Raw genomic sequence first — 23,445 nt, forward strand, 5'->3', positions numbered from 1 at the left:
TTAGGATATTTCCTTTTTCACAATAGCCCTCTAAGGGCTTCCAAATATCACATTGCCAATTCCACAAGAAGTGTCTTAGCGAAAGGCTTCTTGAGGGGAAAGCTGTAACTCTGTGAGATGATTTCATAGAACACAAAGAAGTTTCTCAGAACGCTTCTTTCTCTGTGTTATCGGAGGATGTTTCCTTTGGCCCTATAGTCTTCAAAGGGAAAGGAAATATCTGTTCTCAGATTCCACAGAAATAAGGCTAGCAAAGAGATCCACGAAATACGGATGTAACTCTGTGAGATGAATTAACAGAACACTAAGCAGTTTCTCAGAAAGCTTCTTTCCAGATTTCATCCGAGGATATTTCCTTTTTCACCATAGCCCTCTATGGGCTTCCAAATATCACTTTGCCAATTCCACAAGAACTGACTTAGCGAAAGGCTTCTTGAGGGGAAAGCTGTAACTCTGTGAGATGATTTCACAGAACACAAAGAAGTATCTCAGAAAACTTCTTTCTCTTTGTTATCGGAGGATATTTCCTTTGGCCCTATAGTCTTCAAAGGTATCCGAAATATCTGTTCTCAGATTCCACAGAAATAAGGCTAGCAAAGAGATCCACGAAATACAGATGTAACTCTGTGAGATGAATTAACAGAACACTAAGCAGTTTCTCAGAAAGCTTCTTTCCAGATTTCATCGGAGGATATTTCCTTTTTCACCATAGCCTTCTATGGGCTTCCAAATAACACTTTGCCAATTCCACAAGAACTGTCTTAGCGAAGGCTTCTTGAGGGGAAAGCTGTAACTCCGGGAGATGATTTCACAGAGCAGAAAGAAGTTTCTAAGAAAGCTTCTTTCTCTTTGTTATCGGAGGATATTTCCTTTGGCCCTATAGTCTTCAAAGGGATCCGAAATATCTGTTCTCAGATTCCACAGAAATAAGGCTAGCAAAGAGATCCACGAAATACAGTTGTAATTCTGTGAGATGAATTTACAGAACACTAAGCAGTTTCTCAGAAAGCTTCTTTCCAGATTTCATCGGAGGATATTCCCTTTTTCACCATAGCCCTCTATGGGCTTCCAAATATCACTTTGCCAATTCCACAAGGACTGTCTTAGTGAAAGGCTTCTTGAGGGTAAAGCTGTAACTCTGTGAGAAGATTTCACAGAACACAAAGAAGTTTCTCAAAAAGCTTCTTTCTCTTTGTTATCGGAGCATATTTCCTTAGGCCCTATAGTTTTCAAAGGGATCCGAAATATCTGTTCTCAGAACCACAGAAAAAAGGCTAGCATAGAGATCCACGAAATACAGATGTAACTCTGTGAGATGAATTAACAGAACACTAAGCAGTTTCTCAGAAAGCTTCTTTCCAGATTCCATTGGAGGATATTTCCTTTTTCACCATGGCCTTCGATGGGCTTCCAAATAACACTTTGCCAATTCCACAAGAACTGTCTTAGAGAAAGGCTTCTTGAGGGGAAAGCTGTAAGTCTGTGAGATGATTTCACAGAACATAAAGAAGTTTCTCAGAAAGCTTCTTTCTCTTTGTTATCGGATGATATTTCCTTTGGCCCTGTAGTCTTCAAAGGGATCCGAAATATCTGTTCTCAGATTCTACAGAATTAAGGCTAGTAAAGAGATCCATGAAATACAGATGTAACTCTGTGAGATGAATTAACAGAAAACTGAGCAGTTTCACAAAAAGCTTCTTTCCAGATTTCATCGGAGGATATTTCCTTTTTCACCATAGCCCTCTATGTTCTTCCAAATATCACTTTGCCAATTCCACAAGAACTGTCTTAGCGAAAGGCTTCTTGAGGGGAAAGCTGTAACTCTGTGAGATGATTTCACAGAACACAAAGAAGTTTCTCAGAAACCTTCTTTCTCTTTGTTATCGGAGGATATTTCCTTTGGCCCTACGGTCTTCAAAGAGATCCGAAATATCTGTTCTCAGATTCCACAGAAATAAGGCTAGGAAAGAGATCCACGAAATACAGATTTAACTCTGTGAGATGAATTAACAGAACACTAAGCAGTTTCTCAGAAAGATTCTTTCTAGATTTCATCTGAGGATATTTACTTTTTCAACATAGCCCTCTATGGGCTTCCAAATATCACTTTTCGAATTCCACAAGAACTGTCTTAGCGAAAGGCTTCTTGAGGGGAAAGCTGTAACTCTGTGAGATGATTACACAGAACACAAAGGAGTTTCTCAGAAAGCTTCTTTCTCTTTGTTATCGGAGGATATTTCCTTTGGCCCTATAGTCTTCAAAGGGAAAGGAAATATCTGTTCTCAGATTCCACAGAAATAAAGCTAGCAAAGAGACCCACGAAATACAGATGTAACTCTGTGAGATGAATTTACAGAACACTAAGCAGTTTCTCAGAAAGCTTCTTTCCAGATTTCATCGGAGGATATTTCCTTTTTCACCATAGCCCTCTATGGGCTTCCAAATATCACTTTGCCAATTCCACAAGAACTGTCTTAGCGAAAGGCTTCTTGAGGGGAAAGCTGTAACTCTGTGAGATGATTTCACAGAACACAAAGAAGTTTCTCAGAAAGCTTCTTTCTCTTTGTTATCGGAGGATATTTCCTTTGGCCCTTTAGTCTTCAAAGGAATCCTAAATATCTGTCCTCAGATTCCTCAGAAATAAGGCTAGCAATGATAGCCCCGAAATACAGATGTAACTCTGTGAGATGAATTAACAGAACACTAAGCAGTTTCTCAGAAACCTTCTTTCCAGATATCATCGGAGGATATTTCCTTTTTCACCATAGCCCTCTAAGGGCTTCCAAATATCACTTTGTCAATTCCACAAGAACTGTCTTAGACTAAGGCTTCTTGAGCGAAATCTGTAACTCTGTGAGATGATTTCACAGAACACAAAGAAGTTTCTCAGAAAGCTTCTTTCTCTTTGTCATCGGAGGATATTTCCTTTGGCACCATAGTCTTCAAACGGAAAGGAAATATCCCTTCTCAGATTCCTCAGAAATAAGGCTAGCAAAGAGATCCACGAAATACAGATGTAACTCTGTGAGATGAATTAACGGAACACTAAGCAGTTTCTCAGAAAGCTTCTTTCCAGATTTCATCGGAGGATATTTCCTTTTTCACCAGAGCCCTATATGGGCTTTCAAATATCACTTTGCCAATTCCACAAGAACTGTCTTAGGGAAAGGCTTCTTGAGGGGAAAGCTGAAACTCTGTGAGATGATTTCACAGAACACAAAGAAGTTTCTCAGAAAGCTTCTTTCTCTTTGTTATCGGAGGATATTTCCTTTGGCCCTGTAGTCCTCAAAGGGATCCGAAGTATCCCTTCTCAGATTCCACAGAAATAAGGTTAGGAAAGAGATCCACGAAACACAGATGTAACTCTGTGAGATGAATTATCAGAAAACTAAGCATTTTCTCAGAAAGCTTCTTTCCAGATTTCATCGGAGGATATTTCTTTTTCACCTTAGCCCTCTAAGGGCTTCCAAATATGACTTTGCCAATTCCACAAGAACTGTCTTAGACTAAGGCTTCTTTTGCGAAATCTGTAACTCTGTGAAATGATTAAGCAGAACACAAAGAAGTTTCTCAGAAAGCTTCTTTCTCTTTGTTATCGGAGGATATTTCCTTTGGCCACATAGTCTTCAAAGGGAAAGGAAATATCTCTTCTCAGATTCCACAGAAAGAAGGCTAGCAAAGAGATCCACGAAATACAGATGTAACTCTGTGAGATGAATTAACAGAACACTAAGAAGTTTCTCAGAAAGCTTCTTTCCAGATTTCATCGGAGGATATTTCCTTCTTCACCATAGCCCTCTATGGGCTTCCAAATATCACTTTGCCAATTCCACAAGAACTGTCTTAGCGAAAGGCTTCTTGAGGGGAAAGCTGTAGCTCTGTGAGATGATTTCACAGAACACAAAGAAGTTTCTCAGAAAGATTCTTTCTCTTTGTTATCGGAGGATATTTCCTTTGGCCCTATAGTCTTCAAAGGGATCAGAAATATCTGCTCTCAGATTCCACAGAAATAAGGCTAGCAAAGAGATCCTCGAAATACAGATGTAACTCTTTGAGATGAATTAACAGAACACTAAGCAGTTTCTCAGAAAGCTTCTTTCCAGATTTCATCGGAGGATATTTCCTTTTTCACCATTGCCCTCTATGGGCTTCCAAATATCACTTTGCCAATTCCACAAGACCTGTCTTAGCGAAAGGCTTCTTGAGGGGAAAGCTGTAACTCTGTGAGATGATTTCACAGAACACAAAGAAGTTTCTCAGAAAGCTTCTTTCTCTTTGTTATCGCAGGATATTTCCTTTGGCCCTATAGTCTTCAAAGGGAAAGGAAATATCTGTTGTCAGATTTCACAGAAATAAGGCTAGCAAAGAGATCCACAAAATACAGATGTAACTCGGTGAGATGAATTAACAGAACACTAAGCAGTTTCTCAGAAAGCTTCTTTCCATATTTCATCGGAGGATATTTCCTTTTTCACCATAGCCCTCTATGGGCTTCCAAATATCACTTTGCCAATTCCAGAAGAACTGTCTTAGCGAAAGGCTTCTTGAGGGGAAAGCTGTAACTCTGTGAGATGATTTCACAGAACACAAAGAAGTTTCGCAGAACGCTTCTTACTCTTTGTTATCGGAGGATATTTCCTTTGGCCCTATAGTCTTGAAAGGGATCCGAAATATCTGTTCTCAGATTCCACAGAAATAATGCTAGCAAAGAGATCCACGAAATACAGATGTAACTCTGTGAGATGAATTAACAGAACACTAAGCAGTTTCTCAGAAAGCTTGTTTCCAGATTTCATCGGAGGATATTTCCTTTTTCACCATAGCCCTCTATGGGCTTCCAAATATCACTTTGCCAATTCCACATGAACTGTCTTAGCGAAAGGCTTCTTGAGGGGAAAGCTGTAACTCTGTGAGATGATTTCACAGAACGCAAAGAAGTTTCTCAGAAAGCTTCTTTCTCTTTGTTATCGGAGGATATTTCCTTTGGCCCTATAGTCTTCAAAGGGATCCGAAATATCTGCTCTCAGATTCCACAGAAATAAGGCTAGCAAAGAGATCCACGAAATACAGATGTAACTGTGTGAGATGAATTAACAGAACACTGAGCAGTTTCTCAGAAAGCTTCTTTCCAGATTTCATCGGAGGATATTTCCTTTTTCACCATAGCACTCTATGGGCTTCCAAATATCACTTTGCCAATTCCACAAGAACTGTTTTAGCGAAAGGATTCTTGAGGAGAAAGCTGTAACTCTGTGAGATGATTTCACAGAACACAAAGAAGTTTCTCAGAAAGCTTCTTTCTCTTTTTATCGGAGGATATTTCCTTTGGCCCTATAGTCTTTAAAGGCAAAGGAAATATCTGTTCTAGATTCCACAGAAATAAGGCTAGCAAAGAGATCCACGAAATACAGATGTAACACTGTGAGATGAATTAACAGAACACTAAGCGGTTTCTCAGAAAGTTTCTTTCCAGATTTCATCGGAGGATATTTCCTTTTTCACCATAGCCCTCTATGGGCTTCCAAATATCACTTTGCCAATTCCACATGAACTGTCTTAGCGAAAGGCTTCTGGAGGGGAAAGCTTTAACTCTGTGAGATGATTTCACAGAACACAAAGAAGTTTCTCAGAAAGCTTCTTTCTCTTTGTTATCGGAGGATATTTCCTTTGGCTCTACAGCATTCAAAGGGAAAGGAAATATCTGTTCTCAGATTCCACAGAAATAAGGCTAGAAAAGAGAGCCACGAAATACAGATGTAACTCTGTGAGATGAATTAACAGAACACTAAGCAGTTTCTCAGAAAGCTTCTTTCCAGATTTCATCGGAGAATATTTCCTTTTTCACCACAGCCCTCTATGGGCTTCCAAATATCACTTTGCCAATTCCACAAGAACTGTCTTAGCGAAAGGCTTCTTGAGGGGAAAGCTGTAAGTCTGTGAGATGATTTCACAGAACACAAAGAAGTTTCTCAGAAAGCTTCTTTCTCTTTGTTATCGGAGGATATTTCCTTTGGCCCTATAGTCTTCAAAGGGAAAGGAAATATCTGTTGTCAGATTCCACAGAAATAAGGCTAGCAAAGAGATCCACGAAATACAGATGTAACTGTGTGAGATGAATTAAGAGAACACTAAGCAGTTTCTCAGAAAGCTTCTTTCCAGATTTCATCGGAGGATATTTCCTTTTTCACCATAGCCCTCTATGGACTTCCAAATATCACTTTGCCAATTCCACAAGAACTGTCTTAGCGAAAGGCTTCTTGAGGGGAAAGCTGTAACTCTGTGAGATGATTTCACAGAACACAAAGAAGTTTCTCAGAAAGCTTCTTTCTCTTTGTTATCGGAGGATATTTCCTTTGGCCCTATAGTCTTCAAAGGGATCCGAAATATCTGTTCTCAGATTCCTCAGAAATAAGGCTAGCAAAGAGATCCTCGAATACAGATGTAACTCTGTGAGATGAATTAACAGAACACTAAGCAGTTTCTCAGAAAGTTTCTTTCCAGATTTAATCGGAGGATATTTCCTTTTTCACCATAGCCCTCTATGGGCTTCCAAATATCACTTTGCCAATTCCACAAGAACTGTCTTAGCGAAAGGCTTCTTGAGGAGAAAGCTGTAACTTTGTGAGATGATTTCACAGAACACAAAGAAGTTTCTCAGAAAGCTTCTTTCTCTTTGTTATCGGAGGATATTTCCTTTTGCCCTATAGTCTTCAAAGGGAAAGGAAATATGTGTTGTCAGATTCCACAGAAATAAGGCTAGCAAAGAGATCCACGAAATACAGATGTAACTCTGTGACATGAATTAACAGAACACTGAGCAGTTTCTCAGAAAGCTTCTTTCCAGATTTCATCGGAGGATATTTCCTTTTTCACCATAGCCCTCTAAGGGCTTCCAAATATCACTTTGCCAATTCCACAAGAACTGTCTTAGCGAAAGGCTTCTTGAGGGGAAAGCTGTAACTCTGTGAGATGATTTCACAGAACACAAAGAAGTTTCTCAGAAAGCTTCTTTCTCTTTGTTATCGGAGGATATTTCCTTTGGCCCTATAGTCTTGAAAGGGATCCGAAATATCTGTTGTCAGATTCCAGAGAAAGAAGGCTAGCAAAGAGATCCACGAAATACAGATGTAACTCTGTGAGATGAATTAACAGAACACTAAGCAGTTTGTCAGAAAGCTTCTTTCCAGATTTCATCGGAGGATATTTCCTTTTTCACCATAGCCCTCTATGGGCTTCCAAATATCACTTTGCCAATTCCACAAGAACTGTCTTAGCGAAAGGCTTCTTGAGGGGAAAGCTGTAACTCTGTGAGATGACTTCACAGAACACAAAGAAGTTTCTCAGAAAGCTTCTTTCTCTTTGTTATCGGAGGATATTTCCTTTGGCCCTGTAGTCCTCAAAGGGATCCGAAGTATCCCTTCTCAGATTCCACAGAAATAAGGTTAGGAAAGAGATCCACGAAACACAGATGTAACTCTGTGAGATGAATTATCAGAAAACTAAGCAGTTTCTCAGAAAGCTTCTTTCCAGATTTCATTGGAGGATATTTCTTTTTCACCTTAGCCCTCTAAGGGCTTCCAAATATGACTTTGCCAATTCCACAAGAACTGTCTTAGACTAAGGCTTCTTTTGCGAAATCTGTAACTCTGTGAAATGATTAAACAGAACACAAAGAAGTTTCTCAGAAAGCTTCTTTCTCTTTGTTATCGGAGGATATTTCCTTTGGCCCCATAGTCTTCAAAGGGAAAGGAAATATCTCTTCTCAGATTCCACAGAAAGAAGGCTAGCAAAGAGATCCACGAAATACAGATGTAACTCTGTGAGATGAATTAACAGAACACTAAGAAGTTTCTCAGAAAGCTTCCTTCCAGATTTCATCGGAGGATATTTCCTTCTTCACCATAGCCCTCTATGGGCTTCCAAATATCACTTTGCCAATTCCACAAGAACTGTCTTACCGAAAGGCTTCTTGAGGGGAAAGCTGTAGCTCTGTGAGATGATTTCACAGAACACAAAGAAGTTTCTCAGAAAGATTCTTTCTCTTTGTTATCGGAGGATATTTCCTTTGGCCCTATAGTCTTCAAAGGGATCCGAAATATCTGCTCTCAGATTCCACAGAAATAAGGCTAGCAAAGAGATCCTCGAAATACAGATGTAACTCTTTGAGATGAATTAACAGAACACTAAGCAGTTTCTCAGAAAGCTTCTTTCCAGATTTCATCGGAGGATATTTCCTTTTTCACCATTGCCCTCTATGGGCTTCCAAATATCACTTTGCCAATTCCACAAGAACTGTCTTAGTGAAAGGATTCTTGAGGGGAAAGCTGTAACTCTGTGAGATGATTTCACAGAACACAAAGAAGTTTCTCAGAAAGATTCTTTCTCTTTCTTATCGGAGGATATTTCCTTTGGCCCTATAGTCTTGAAAGGGATCCGAAATATCTGTTCTCAGATTCCACAGAAATAAGGCTAGCAAAGAGATCCCCGAAATACAGATGTAACTCTGTGAGATGAATTAACAGAACACTGAGCAGTTTCTCAGAAAGCTTCTTTCCAGATTTCATCGGAGGATATTTCCTTTTTCACCATAGCCCTCTATGGGCTTCCAAATATCACTTTGCAATTCCACAAGAAATGTCTTAGCGAAAGGCTTCTTGAGGGGAAAGCTGTAACTCTGTGAGATGATTTCATAGAACACAAAGAAGTTTCTCAGAAAGCTTCTTTCTCTTTGTTATCGGAGGATATTTCCTTTGGCCCTATAGTCTTCAAAGGGTTAGGAAATATCTGTTCTCAGATTCCACAGAAATAAAGCTAGCAAAGAGATCCACCAAATACAGATGTAACTCTCTGTGAGATGAATTAACAGAACACTAAGCAGTTTCTCAGAAAGCTTCTTTCCAGATTTCATCGGAGAATATTTCCTTTTTCACCATAGCCCTCTATGGGCTTCCAAATATCACTTTGCCAATTCCACAAGAACTGTCTTAGCGAAAGGCTTCTTGAGCAGAAAGCTGTAACTCTGTGAGATGATTTCACAGAACACAAAGAAGTTTCTCAGAAAGCTTCTTTCTCTTTGTTATCGGAGGATATTTCCTTTGGCCCTATAGTCTTGAAAGGGATCCGAAATATCTGTTCTCAGATTCCACAGAAATAAGGCTAGCAAAGAGATCCACGAAATACAGATGTAACTCTGTGAGATGAATTAACAGAACACTAAGCAGTTTCTCAGAAAGCTTCTTTCCAGATTTCATCGGAGGATATTTCCTTTTTCACCATAACCCTCTATGGGCTTCCAAATATCACTTTGCCAATTCCACAAGAACTGTTTTAGCGAAAGTTTTCTTGAGGGGATAGCTGTAACTCTGTGAGATGATTTCACAGAACACAAAGAAGTTTCTCAGAAAGCTTCTTTCTCTTTGTTATCGGAGGATATTTCCTTTGGCCCTATAGACTTTAAAGCGAAAGGAAATATCTGCTCTCAGATTCCACAGAAATAAGACTAGCAAAGAGATCCACGAAACACAGATGTATCACTGTGAGATGAATTAACAGAACACTAAGCGGTTTCTCAGAAAGTTTTTTTCCAGATTTCATCGGAGGACATTTCCTTTTTCAACATAGCCCTCTATGGGCTTCCAAATATCACTTTGCCAATTCCACATGAACTGTCTTAGCGAAAGGCTTCTTGAGGGGAAAGCTGTAACTCTGTCAGATGGTTTCACAGAACACAAAGAAGTTTCTCAGAAAGCTTCTTTCTCTTTGTTATCGGAGGATATTTCCTTTGGCCGATAGTCTTCAAAGGGATCCCAAATATCTGTTCTCAGATTCCACAGAAATAAGGGTAGCAAAGAGATCCACGAAATACAGATGTAACTTTGTGAGATGAATTAACAGAACACTGAGCAGTTTGTCAGAAGGCTTCTTTCCAGATTTCATCGGAGGATATTTCCTTTTTCACCATAGCCCTCTATGGGATTCCAAATATCACTTTGCCAATTCCCCAAGAACTGTTTTAGCGAAAGGCTTCTTGAGGGGAAAGCTGTAACTCGGTGAGATGATTTCACAGAACACAAAGAAGTTTCTCGGAAAGCTTCTTTCTCTTTGTTATCGGAGGATATTTCCTTTGGCCCTATAGTCTTTAAAGGGAAAGGAAATATCTGTTCTCAGATTCCACAGAAATAAGGCTAGCAAAGAGATCCACGAAATACAGATGTAACTCTGTGAGATGAATTAACAGAACACTAAGCGGTTTCTCAGAAAGCTTCTTTCCAGGTTTCATCGGAGGATATTTCCTTTTTCACCATAGCCCTCTATGGGCTTCCAAATATCACTTTGCCAATTCCACATGAACTGTCTTAGCGAAAGGCTTCTGGAGGGGAAAGCTTTAACTCTGTGAGATGATTTCACAGAACACAAAGAAGTTTCTCAGAAAGCTTCTTTCTCTTTGTTATCGGAGGATATATCCTTTGGCTCTACAGCATTCAAAGGGAAAGGAAATATCTGTTCTCAGATTCCACAGAAATAAGGCTAGAAAAGAGAGCCACGAAATACAGATGTAACTCTGTGAGATGAATTAACAGAACACTAAGCAGTTTCTCAGAAAGCTTCTTTCCAGATTTCATCGGATAATATTTCCTTTTTCACCACAGCCCTCTATGGGCTTCCAAATATCACTTTGCCAATTCCACAAAAACTGTCTTAGCGAAAGGCTTCTTGAGGGGAAAGCTGTAAGTCTGTGAGATGATTTCACAGAACACAAAGAAGTTTCTCAGAAAGCTTCTTTCTCTTTGTTATCGGAGGATATTTCCTTTGGCCCTATAGTCTTCAAAGGGATCCCAAATATCTGTTCTCAGATTCCACAGAAATAAGGCTAGCAAAGTGATCCACGAAATACAGATGTAACTGTGTGAGATGAATTAAGAGAACACTAAGCAGTTTCTCAGAAAGCTTCTTTCCAGATTTCATCGGAGGATATTTCCTTTTTCACCATAGCCCTCTATGGACTTCCAAATATCACTTTGCCAATTCCACAAGAACTGTCTTAGCGAAAGGCTTCTTGAGGGGAAAGCTGTAACTCTGTGAAATGATTTCACAGAACACAAAGAAGTTTCTCAGAAAGCTTCTTTCTCTTTGTTATCGGAGGATATTTCCTTTGGCCCTATAGTCTTCAAAGGGATCCGAAATATCTGTTCTCAGATTCCTCAGAAATAAGGCTAGCAAAGAGATCCTCGAATACAGATGTAACTCTGTGAGATGAATTAACAGAACACTAAGCAGTTTCTCAGAAAGTTTCTTTCCAGATTTAATCGGAGGATGTTTCCTTTTTCACCATAGCCCTTTATGGGCTTCCAAATATCACTTTGCCAATTCCACAAGAATTGTCTTAGTGAAAGGATTCTTGATGGGAAAGCTGTAACTCTGTGAAATGATTTCACAGAACACAAAGAAGTTTCTCAGAAAGCTTCTTTCTCTTTGTTATCGGAGGATATTTCCTTTGACCCTATAGTCTTGAAAGGGATCCGAAATATCTGTTCTCAGATTCCACAGAAATAAGGGTAGCAAAGAGATCCACGAAATACAGATGTAACTTTGTGAGATGAATTAACAGAACACTGAGCAGTTTGTCAGAAGGCTTCTTTCCAGATTTCATCGGAGGATATTTCCTTTTTCACCATAGCCCTCTATGGGATTCCAAATATCACTTTGCCAATTCCCCAAGAACTGTTTTAGCGAAAGGCTTCTTGAGGGGAAAGCTGTAACTCGGTGAGATGATTTCACAGAACACAAAGAAGTTTCTCAGAAAGCTTCTTTCTCTTTGTTATCGGAGGATATTTCCTTTGGCCCTATAGTCTTTAAAGGGAAAGGAAATATCTGTTCTCAGATTCCACAGAAATAAGGCTAGCAAAGAGATCCACGAAATACAGATGTAACTCTGTGAGATGAATTAACAGAACACTAAGCGGTTTCTCAGAAAGCTTCTTTCCAGGTTTCATCGGAGGATATTTCCTTTTTCACCATAGCCCTCTATGGGCTTCCAAATATCACTTTGCCAATTCCACAAGAACTGTCTTAGCGAAAGGCTTCTTGAGGAGAAAGCTGTAACTTTGTGAGATGATTTCACAGAACACAAAGAAGTTTCTCAGAAAGCTTCTTTCTCTTTGTTATCGGAGGATATTTCCTTTTGCCCTATAGTCTTCAAAGGGAAAGGAAATATGTGTTGTCAGATTCCACAGAAATAAGGCTAGCAAAGAGATCCACGAAATACAGATGTAACTCTGTGAGATGAATTAACAGAACACTGAGCAGTTTCTCAGAAAGCTTCTTTCCAGATTTCATCGGAGGATATTTCCTTTTTCACCATAGCCCTCTAAGGGCTTTCAAATATCACTTTGCCAATTCCACAAGAACTGTCCTAGCGAAAGGCTTCTTGAGGGGAAAGCTGTAACTCTGTGAGATGACTTCACAGAACACAAAGAAGTTTCTCAGAAAGCTTCTTTCTCTTTGTTATCGGAGGATATTTCCTTTGGCCCTATAGTCTTCAAAGGGATCCGAAATATCTGCTCTCAGATTCCACAGAAATAAGGCTAGCAAAGAGATCTTCGAAATACAGATGTAACTCTGTGAGATGAATTAACAGAACACTAAGCAGTTTCTCAGAAAGCTTCTTTCCAGATTTCTTCGGAGGATATTTCCTTTTTCACCATAGCCCTCTATGGGCTTCCAAATATCACTTTGCCAATTCCACAAGAACTGTCTTAGTGAAAGGATTCTTGAGGGGAAAGCTGTAACAGTGCGAGATGATTTCACAGAACACAAAGAAGTTTCTCAGAAAGCTTCTTTCTCTTTCTTATCGGAGGATATTTCCTTTGGCCCTATAGTCTTCAAAGGGATCCGAATTATCTGTTCTCAGATTCCACAGAAATAAGGCTAGCAAAGAGATCCACTAAATACAGATGTAACTGTGTGGGATGAATTAACAGAACACTAAGCAGTTTCTCAGAAAGCTTCTTTAGAGATTTCATCGGAGGATATTTCCTTTTTCACCATAGCCCTCTATGGGCTTCCAAATATCATTTTGCCAATTCCACAAGAACTGTCTTAGCGAAAGGCTTCTTGAGGGGAAAGCTGTAACTCTGTGAGATTATCTCACAGAACACAAAGAAGTTTCTCAGAAAGCTTCTTTCTCTTTCTTATCGGAGGATATTTCCTTTGGACCTATAGGCTTGAAAGGGATCCGAAATATCTGTTCTCAGATTCCACAGAAATAAGGCTAGCAAAGAGATCCACGAAATACAGATGTAACTCTGTGAGATGAATTAACAGAACACTGAGCAGTTTCTCAGAAAGCTTCTTTCCAGATTTCATCGGAGGATATTTCCTTTTTCACCATAGCCCTCTATGGGCTTCCAAATATCACTTTGCCAATTCCACAAGAACTGTTTTAGCGAAAGGCTTCTTGAGGGGAAAGCTGTAACTCTGTGAGATGATTTCACAAAACACAAAGAAGTTTCTCAGAAAGCTTCTTTCTCTTTGTTATCGGAGGATATTACCTTTGGCCCTATAGTCTTCAAAGGGAAAGGAAATATCTGTTCTCAGATTCCGCAGAAATAAGGCTAGAAAAGAGAGCCACGAAATACAGATGTAACTCTGTGAGATGAATTAACAGAACACTAAGAAGTTTCTCAGAAAGCTTCTTTCCAGATTTCATGGGAGAATACTTCCTTTTTCACCATAGCCCTCCATGGGCTTCCAAATATCACTTTGCCAATTCCACAAGACCTGTCTTAGCGAAAGGCTTCTTGAGGGGAAAGCTGTAACTCTGTGAGATGATTTCACAGAACACAAAGAAGTTTCTCAGAAAGCTTCTTTCTCTTTGTTATCGCAGGATATTTCCTTTGGCCCTATAGTCTTCAAAGGGAAAGGAAATATCTGTTGTCAGATTTCACAGAAATAAGGCTAGCAAAGAGATCCACAAAATACAGATGTAACTCGGTGAGATGAATTAACAGAACACTAAGCAGTTTCTCAGAAAGCTTCTTTCCATATTTCATCGGAGGATATTTCCTTTTTCACCATAGCCCTCTATGGGCTTCCAAATATCACTTTGCCAATTCCAGAAGAACTGTCTTAGCGAAAGGCTTCTTGAGGGGAAAGCTGTAACTCTGTGAGATGATTTCACAGAACACAAAGAAGTTTCGCAGAACGCTTCTTACTCTTTGTTATCGGAGGATATTTCCTTTGGCCCTATAGTCTTGAAAGGGATCCGAAATATCTGTTCTCAGATACCACAGAAATAATGCTAGCAAAGAGATCCACGAAATACAGATGTAACTCTGTGAGATGAATTAACAGAACACTAAGCAGTTTCTCAGAAAGCTTGTTTCCAGATTTCATCGGAGGATATTTCCTTTTTCACCATAGCCCTCTATGGGCTTCCAAATATCACTTTGCCAATTCCACATGAACTGTCTTAGCGAAAGGATTCTTGAGGGGAAAGCTGTAACTCTGTGAGATGATTTCACAGAACACAAAGAAGTTTCTCAGAAAGCTTCTTTCTCTTTGTTATCGGAGGATATTTCCTTTGGCCCTATAGTCTTCAAAGGGATCCGAAATATCTGCTCTCAGATTCCACAGAAATAAGGCTAGCAAAGAGATCCACGAAATACAGATGTAACTGTGTGAGATGAATTAACAGAACACTGAGCAGTTTCTCAGAAAGCTTCTTTCCAGATTTCATCGGAGGATATTTCCTTTTTCACCATAGCACTCTATGGGCTTCCAAATATCACTTTGCCAATTCCACAAGAACTGTTTTAGCGAAAGGATTCTTGAGGAGAAAGCTGTAACTCTGTGAGATGATTTCACAGAACACAAAGAAGTTTCTCAGAAAGCTTCTTTCTCTTTTTATCGGAGGATATTTCCTTTGGCCCTATAGTCTTTAAAGGGAAAGGAAATATCTGTTCTAGATTCCACAGAAATAAGGCTAGCAAAGAGATCCACGAAATACAGATGTAACACTGTGAGATGAATTAACAGAACACTAAGCGGTTTCTCAGAAAGTTTCTTTCCAGATTTCATCGGAGGATATTTCCTTTTTCACCATAGCCCTCTATGGGCTTCCAAATATCACTTTGCCAATTCCACATGAACTGTCTTAGCGAAAGGCTTCTGGTGGGGAAAGCTTTAACTCTGTGAGATGATTTCACAGAACACAAAGAAGTTTCTCAGAAAGCTTCTTTCTCTTTGTTATCGGAGGATATTTCCTTTGGCTCTACAGCATTCAAAGGGAAAGGAAATATCTGTTCTCAGATTCCACAGAAATAAGGCTAGAAAAGAGAGCCACGAAATACAGATGTAACTCTGTGAGATGAATTAACAGAACACTAAGCAGTTTCTCAGAAAGCTTCTTTCCAGATTTCATCGGAGAATATTTCCTTTTTCACCACAGCCCTCTATGGGCTTCCAAATATCACTTTGCCAATTCCACAAGAACTGTCTTAGCGAAAGGCTTCTTGAGGGGAAAGCTGTAAGTCTGTGAGATGATTTCACAGAACACAAAGAAGTTTCTCAGAAAGCTTCTTTCTCTTTGTTATCGGAGGATATTTCCTTTGGCCCTATAGACTTCAAAGGGAAAGGAAATATCTGTTGTCAGATTCCACAGAAATAAGGCTAGCAAAGAGATCCACGAAATACAGATGTAACTGTGTGAGATGAATTAAGAGAACACTAAGCAGTTTCTCAGAAAGCTTCTTTCCAGATTTCATCGGAGGATATTTCCTTTTTCACCATAGCCCTCTATGGACTTCCAAATATCACTTTGCCAATTCCACAAGAACTGTCTTAGCGAAAGGCTTCTTGAGGGGAAAGCTGTAACTCTGTGAGATGATTTCACAGAACACAAAGAAGTTTCTCAGAAAGCTTCTTTCTCTTTGTTATCGGAGGATATTTCCTTTGGCCCTATAGTCTTCAAAGGGATCCGAAATATCTGTTCTCAGATTCCTCAGAAATAAGGCTAGCAAAGAGATCCTCGAATACAGATGTAACTCTGTGAGATGAATTAACAGAACACTAAGCAGTTTCTCAGAAAGTTTCTTTCCAGATTTAATCGGAGGATATTTCCTTTTTCACCATAGCCCTCTATGGGCTTCCAAATATCACTTTGCCAATTCCACAAGAACTGTCTTAGCGAAAGGCTTCTTGAGGAGAAAGCTGTAACTTTGTGAGATGATTTCACAGAACACAAAGAAGTTTCTCAGAAAGCTTCTTTCTCTTTGTTATCGGAGGATATTTCCTTTTGCCCTATAGTCTTCAAAGGGAAAGGAAATATGTGTTGTCAGATTCCACAGAAATAAGGCTAGCAAAGAGATCCACGAAATACAGATGTAACTCTGTGACATGAATTAACAGAACACTGAGCAGTTTCTCAGAAAGCTTCTTTCCAGATTTCATCGGAGGATATTTCCTTTTTCACCATAGCCCTCTAAGGGCTTCCAAATATCACTTTGCCAATTCCACAAGAACTGTCTTAGCGAAAGGCTTCTTGAGGGGAAAGCTGTAACTCTGTGAGATGATTTCACAGAACACAAAGAAGTTTCTCAGAAAGCTTCTTTCTCTTTGTTATCGGAGGATATTTCCTTTGGCCCTATAGTCTTGAAAGGGATCCGAAATATCTGTTGTCAGATTCCAGAGAAAGAAGGCTAGCAAAGAGATCCACGAAATACAGATGTAACTCTGTGAGATGAATTAACAGAACACTAAGCAGTTTGTCAGAAAGCTTCTTTCCAGATTTCATCGGAGGATATTTCCTTTTTCACCATAGCCCTCTATGGGCTTCCAAATATCACTTTGCCAATTCCACAAGAACTGTCTTAGCGAAAGGCTTCTTGAGGGGAAAGCTGTAACTCTGTGAGATGACTTCACAGAACACAAAGAAGTTTCTCAGAAAGCTTCTTTCTCTTTGTTATCGGAGGATATTTCCTTTGGCCCTATAGTCTTCAAAGGGATCCGAAATATCTGCTCTCAGATTCCACAGAAATAAGGCTAGCAAAGAGATCTTCGAAATACAGATGTAACTCTGTGAGATGAATTAACAGAACACTAAGCAGTTTCTCAGAAAGCTTCTTTCCAGATTTCTTCGGAGGATATTTCCTTTTTCACCATAGCCCTCTATGGGCTTCCAAATATCACTTTGCCAATTCCACAAGAACTGTCTTAGTGAAAGGATTCTTGAGGGGAAAGCTGTAACTCTGTGAGATGATTTCACAGAACACAAAGAAGTTTCTCAGAAAGCTTCTTTCTCTTTCTTATCGGAGGATATTTCCTTTTGCACTATAGTCTTGAAAGGGATCCGAAATATCTGTTCTCAGATTCCACAGAAATAAGGCTAGCAAAGAGATCCACGAAATACATATATAACTCTGTGAGATGAATTAACAGAACACTGAGCAGTTTCTCAGAAAGCTTCTTTCCAGATTTCATCGGAGGATATTTCCTTTTTCACCTTAGCCCTCTATGGGCTTCCAAATATCACTTTGCCAATTCCTCAAGAACTATTTTAGCGAAAGGCTTCTTGAGGGGAAAGCTGTAACTCTGTGGGATGATTTCACAGAACACAAAGAAGTTTCTCAGAAAGCTTCTTTCTCTTTGTTATCGGAGGATATTTCCTTTGGCCCTATAGACTTTAAAGGGAAAGGAAATATCCGTTCTCAGATTCCACAGAAATAAGGCTAGCAAAGAGATCCACGAAATACAGATGTAACTCTGTGAGATGAATTAACAGAACACTAAGCAGTTTCTCAGAAAGCTTCTTTCCAGATTTCATCGGAGGATATTTCCTTTCTCACCATAGCCCTCTAATGGCTTCCAAATATCACTTTGCCAATTCTACAAGAAATGTCTTAGCGAAAGGCTTCTTGAGGGGAAAGCTGTAACAGTGTGAGATGATTTCACAGAACACAAAGAAGTTTCTCAGAAAGCTTCTTTCTCTTTCTTATCGGAGGATATTTCCTTTGGCCCTATAGTCTTCAAAGGGATCCGAATTATCTGTTCTCAGATTCCACAGAAATAAGGCTAGCAAAGAGATCCACTAAATACAGATGTAACTGTGTGGGATGAATTAACAGAACACTAAGCAGTTTCTCAGAAAGCTTCTTTAGAGGTTTCATCGGAGGATATTTCCTTTTTCACCATAGCCCTCTATGGGCTTCCAAATATCATTTTGCCAATTCCACAAGAACTGTCTTAGCGAAAGGCTTCTTGAGGGGAAAGCTGTAACTCTGTGAGATGATTTCACAAAACACAAAGAAGTTTCTCAGAAAGCTTCTTTCTCTTTGTTATCGGAGGATATTACCTTTGGCCCTATAGTCTTCAAAGGGAAAGGAAATATCTGTTCTCAGATTCCGCAGAAATAAGGCTAGAAAAGAGAGCCACGAAATACAGATATAACTCTGTGAGATGAATTAACAGAACACTAAGAAGTTTCTCAGAAAGCTTCTTTCCAGATTTCATGGGAGAATACTTCCTTTTTCACCATAGCCCTCCATGGGCTTCCAAATATCACTTTGCCAATTCCACAAGACCTGTCTTAGCGAAAGGCTTCTTGAGGGGAAAGCTGTAACTCTGTGAGATGATTTCACAGAACACAAAGAAGTTTCTCAGAAAGCTTCTTTCTCTTTGTTATCGCAGGATATTTCCTTTGGCCCTATAGTCTTCAAAGGGAAAGGAAATATCTGTTGTCAGATTTCACAGAAATAAGGCTAGCAAAGAGATCCACAAAATACAGATGTAACTCGGTGAGATGAATTAACAGAACACTAAGCAGTTTCTCAGAAAGCTTCTTTCCAGATTTCATCGGAGGATATTTCCTTTTTCACCATAGCCCTCTATGGGCTTCCAAATATCACTTTGCCAATTCCACAAGAACTGTCTTAGTGAAAGGCTTCTTGAGGGGAAAGCTGTAACTCTGGAAGATGATTTCACAGAACACAAAGAAGTTTCTCAGAACGCTTCTTTCTCTTTGTTATCGGAGGATATTTCCTTTGGCCCTATAGTCTTCAAAGGGATCCGAAATATCTGCTCTCAGATTCCACAAAAATAAGGCTAGCAAAGAGATCCACGAAATACAGATGTAACTCTGTGAGATGAATTAACAGAACACTAAGCAGTTTCTCAGAAAGCTTCTTTCCAGATTTCATCAGAGGATATTTCCTTTTTCACCATAGCCTTCTATGGGCTTCCAAATATCACTTTGCCAATTCCACAAGAACTGTCTTAGTGAAAGGCTTCTTGAGGGGAAAGCTGTAACTCTGTGAGATGATTTCACAGAACACAAAGAAGTTTCTCAGAAAGCTTCTTTCTCTTTGTTATCGGAGGATATTTCCTTTGGCCCTATAGTCTTCAAAGGGATCCGAATTATCTGTTCTCAGATTCCACAGAAATAAGGCTAGCAAAGAGATCCTCGAAATACAGATGTAACTCTGTGACATGAATTAACAGAACACTAAGCAGTTTCTCAGAAAGCTTCTTTCCATATATCATCGGAGGATATTTCCTTTTTCACCATAGCCCTCTATGGGCTTCCAAATATCCCTTTTCCAATTCCACAAGAACTGTCTTAGTGAAAGGATTCTTGAGGGGAAATCTGTAACTCTGTGAAATGATTTCACAGAACACAAAGAAGTTTCTCAGAAAGCTTCTTTCTCTTTGTTATCGGAGGATATTTCCTTTGACCCTATAGTCTTGAAAGGGATCCGAAATATCTGTTCTCGGATTCCACAGAAATAAGGCTAGCAAAGAGATCCACGAAATACAGATGAAACTTTGTGAGATGAATTAACAGAACACTGAGCAGTTTCTCAGAAAGCTTCTTTCCAGATTTCATCGGAGGATATTTCCTTTTTCACCATAGCCCTCTATGGGATTCCAAATATCACTTTGCCAATTCCAAAAGAACTGTTTTAGCGAAAGGCTTCTTGAGGGGAAAGCTGTAACTCGGTGAGATGATTTCACAGAACACAAAGTAGTTTCTCAGAAAGCTTCTTTCTCTTTGTTATCGGAGGATATTTCCTTTGGCCCTATAGTCTTTAAAGGGAAAGGAAATATCTGTTCTCAGATTCCACAGAAATAAGGCTAGCAAAGAGATCCACGAAATACAGATGTAACTCTGTGAGATGAATTAACAGAACACTAAGCAGTTTCTCAGAAAGCTTCTTTCCAGATTTCATCGGAGGATATTTCCTTTTTCACCATAGCCCTCTATGGGCTTCCAAATATCACTTTGCCAATTCCAGTAGAACTGTCTTAGCGAAAGGCTTCTTGAGGGGAAAGCTGTAACTCTGTGAGATGATTTCACAGAACACAAAGAAGTTTCTCAGAACGCTTCTTTCTCTTTGTTATCGGAGGATATATCCTTTGGCCCTATAGTCTTGAAAGGGATCCGAAATATCTGTTCTCAGATTCCACAGAAATAATGCTAGCAAAGAGATCCACGAAATACAGATGTAAATCTGTGAGATGAATTAACAGAACACTAAGAAGTTTCTCAGAAAGCTTGTTTCCAGATTTCATCGGAGGATATTTCCTTTTTCACCATAGCCCTCTATGGGCTTCCAAATATCACTTTGCCAATTCCACAAGAACTGTCTTAACGAAAGGCTTCTTGAGGGGAAAGCTGTAACTCTGTGAGATGATTTCACAGAACACAAAGAAGTTTCTCAGAAAGCTTCTTTCTCTTTGTTATCGGAGGATAATTCCTTTGGCCCTATAGTCTTCAAAGGGATCCGAAATATCTGCTCTCAGATTCCACAGAAATAAGGCTAGCAAAGAGATCCTCGAAATACAGAAGTAACTCTGTGAGATGAAATAACAGAACACTAAGCAGTTTCTCAGAAAGCTTCTTTCCAGATTTCATCGGAGGATATTTCCTTTTTCACCATAGCCCTCTATGGGCTTCCAAATATCACTTTGCCAATTCCACAAGAACTGTCTTAGCGAAAGGCTTCTTGAGGGGAAAGCTGTAACTCTGTGAGATGATTTCACAGAACACAAAGAAGTTTCTCAGAAAGCTTCTTTCTCTTTGTTATCGGAGGATATTTCCTTTGGCCCTATAGTCTTTAAAGGAATCCGAAATATCTGTTCTCAGATTCCACAGAAATAAGGCAAGCAAAGAGATCCACCAAATAAAGATGTAACTGTGTGAGATGAATTAACAGAACACTGAGCAGTTTCTCAAAAAGCTTCTTTCCAGATTTCATCGGAGGATATTTCCTTTTTCACCATAGCCCTCTATGGGCTTCCAAATATCACTTTGCCAATTCCACAAGAACTGTCTTAGCGAAAGTCTTCTTGAGGGGAAAGCTGTAACTCTGTGAGATGATTTCACAGAACACAAAGAAGTTTCTCAGAAAGCTTCTTTCTCTTTGTTATCGGAGGATATTTCCTTTGGCCCAGTAGTCTTGAAAGGGATCCGAAATATCTGTTGTCAGATTCCAGAGAAAGAAGGCTAGCAAAGAGATCCACGAAATACAGATGTAACTCTGTGAGATGAATTAACAGAACACTAAGCAGTTTCTCAGAAAGCTTCTTTCCAGATTTCATCGGAGGATATTTCCTTTTTCACCATAGCCTTCTACGGGCTTCCAAATATCACTTTGCCAATTCCACAAGAACTGTCTTAGCGAAAGGCTTCTTGAGGGGAAAGCTGTAACTCTGTGAGATGACTTCTCAGAACACAAAGAAGTTTCTCAGAACGCTTCTTTCTCTTTGTTATCGGAGGATATTTCCTTTGGCCCTATAGTCTTGAAAGGGATCCGAAATATCTGTTCTCAGATTCCACAGAAATAATGCTAGCAAAGAGATCCACGAAATACAGATGTAAATCTGTGAGATGAATTAACAGAACACTGAGCAGTTTCTCAGAAAGCTTCTTTCCAGATTTCATCGGAGGATATTTCCTTTTTCACCATAGCCCTCTATGGGATTCCAAATATCACTTTGCCAATTCCACAAGAACTGTTTTAGCGAAAGGCTTCTTGAGGGGAGAGCTGTAACTCGGTGAGATGATTTCACAGAACACAAAGAAGTTTCTCAGAAAGCTTCTTTCTCTTAGTTATCGGAGGATATTTCCTTTGGCCCTATAGTCTTCAAAGGGAAAGGAAATATCTGTTGTTAGATTCCACAGAAATAAGGCTAGCAAAGAGATCCACGAAATACAGATGTAACTGTGTGAGATGAATTAAGAGAACACTAAGCAGTTTCTCAAAAAGCTTCTTTCCAGATTTCATCGGAGGATATTTCCTTTTTCACCATAGCCCTCTATGGATTTCCAAATATCACTTTGCCAATTCCACAAGAACTGTCTTAGCGAAAGGCTTCTTGAGGGGAAAGCTGTAACTCTGTGAGAAGATTTCACAGAACACAAAGAAGTTTCTCAGAAAGCTTCTTTCTCTTTGTTATCGGAGGATATTTCCTTTGGCCCTATAGTCTTCAAAGGGATCCGAAATATCTGTTCTCAGATTCCTCAGAAATAAGGCTAGCAAAGAGATCCTCGAAATACAGATGTAACTCTGTGAGATGAATTAACAGAACACTAAGCAGTTTCTCAGAAAGTTTCTTTCCAGATTTCATCGGAGGATATTTCCTTTTTCACCACAGACCTCTATGGGCTTCCAAATATCACTTTGCCAATTCCACAAGAACTGTCTTAGCGAAAGGCTTCTTGAGGGGAAAGCTGTAACTCTGTGAGATGATTTCACAGAACACAAAGAAGTTTCTCAGAAAGCTTCTTTCTCTTTGTTATCGGAGGATATTTCTTTTGGCCCTATAGTCTTGAAAGGGATCCGAAATATCTGTTCTCAGATTCCACAGAAATAAGGCTAGCAAAGAGATCCACGAAATGCAGATGTAACTCTGTGAGATGAATTAAGAGAACACTGAGCAGTTTCTCAGAAAGCTTCTTTCCAGATTTCATCGGAGGATATTTCCTTTTTCACAATAGCCCTCTAAGGGCTTCCAAATATCACTTTGCCAATTCCACAAGAACTGTTTTAGCGAAAGGCTTCTTGAGGTGAAAGCTGTAACTCTGTGAGACGATTTCACAGAACACAAAGAAGTTTCTCAGAAAGCTTCTTTCTCTTTGTTATCGGAGGATATTTCCTTTTGCCCTATAGTCTTCAAAGGGAAAGGAAATATGTGTTGTCAGATTCCACAGAAATAAGGCTAGCAAAGAGATCCACAAAATACAGATGTAACTCTGTGAGATGAATTAACAGAACACTGAGCAGTTTCTCAGAAAGCTTCTTTCCAGATTTCATCGGAGGATATTTCCTTTTTCACCATAGCCCTCTATGGGCTTCCAAATATCACTTTGCCAATTCTACAAGAAATGTCTTAGCGAAAGGCTTCTTGAGGGGAAAGCTGTAACAGTGTGAGATGATTTCACAGAACACA

The sequence above is a fragment of the Macaca fascicularis genome, chromosome 16 (genome assembly GCF_037993035.2).
Source record: "Macaca fascicularis isolate 582-1 chromosome 16, T2T-MFA8v1.1".
Taxonomy (NCBI): Eukaryota; Metazoa; Chordata; class Mammalia; order Primates; family Cercopithecidae; genus Macaca; species Macaca fascicularis.